This window comes from Alligator sinensis, unplaced genomic scaffold (assembly GCF_000455745.1).
Source record: "Alligator sinensis unplaced genomic scaffold, ASM45574v1 scaffold1409_1, whole genome shotgun sequence".
Lineage (NCBI taxonomy): Eukaryota > Metazoa > Chordata > Crocodylia > Alligatoridae > Alligator > Alligator sinensis.
In genome coordinates, this window is record NW_005843442.1 from 7380 (window position 1) to 8617 (window position 1238).

The window sequence follows — 1238 nt, forward strand, 5'->3', positions numbered from 1 at the left end:
GCGGCCGACGTCCCGGCCAGCCAGGAGCAGAGCGCGATGGGCCAGGACTCTGGACAGAACTGCTCGGGCAGCACAATGAACCGTGACTGCAAGCACCGGCGACCCTGCTTACAGGGCGGTGCTCCCTGCACACAGCTGGCTGCTGGGGCATGAAGCCCAGAGACAACCTGCAAAGCCCCGAATGCCAGCTGACAGCTGCCTCAGGTGGTCTCGATCAAGGGTCAAAGCTGCTCCGTGTCTGGGGTCATAAGCCCCATGACTTCAGGTTCCTGTCATGGAAGACACAGAGCTGAGGCCTCCTCCCCCACGGCCAGAAGGGGTGGGGGCGCAGCCCTGGTTACAGGGTGCCGGGGGAGGCCTTCTCAATAGTGCCCGGTGCAGCAGAGCAGAGGAGCAGAGACTTGGACCTGAGCTGCAGAAAGGTCACTACGTCTCGGGGAGCCAACACACTCAGTATCCTCCAGAAGCCGGCAGGCTTCCCTGTAGTCCGTGGCTATTCTCTCTGGCCAACCTCTGCAAGTGGAACGAGACCCGGAGAATGAAGGGGACCTGCACGCTGCTTACAGGCTGCAGGCCGGGGGCGGGGGCACACAAGAACGGCTGGCTAAGTGTCAGGGCACTCGTTTCCAGGGTTTCGGGGAGGGAATACATCACCTTCCCACAAGGAGGGAAGGAACCCTGCATGCGAGCTACCAAGCCATCAAAACAACACGCTAGCCGCCCAAAAAGAGGGGGCATAAGACCTGTACCCTGACATACAGGGAGGTCACGAGCCCACACATACTAGAGGAAGGGGGCTAATGCTCCCCAAGGCCAGAAGGCATGGAAATCTATAATGTTGCTTTACCCCTGGGTGAGGAGGTGGGAGGAGAAGGCTACGAGGACGCATCTCGGCCCTTTTCCAGCACTGGGAAGAAAACAAAGCACGCTGCAGCGATTTTAAGAACAAAAAGAAAATAACAAACGCTTTCGCACCCAGGCACTCCTCTCTCTCGCCATCCACACTCTCACAAGGGTAAAAAGACTGCTCCCAGGCTGGAAAGGAGCTCCATGCCGCAAGCCGCTTGCCCTCCAGCCTTCCACGGGAAAATCCTCCTCCGCTCCCAGGGAGCAAGAAGGCTGAGACCGGCACCCTCCTTACAGGGCCCGGCCCGCCTGACTAGTCACACTGCCTACAAGGGGCAAAAGGGGAAGACCCAGAGCCTGCTTACAGGCGGGGCCCTCAGCCGGCCAAATCA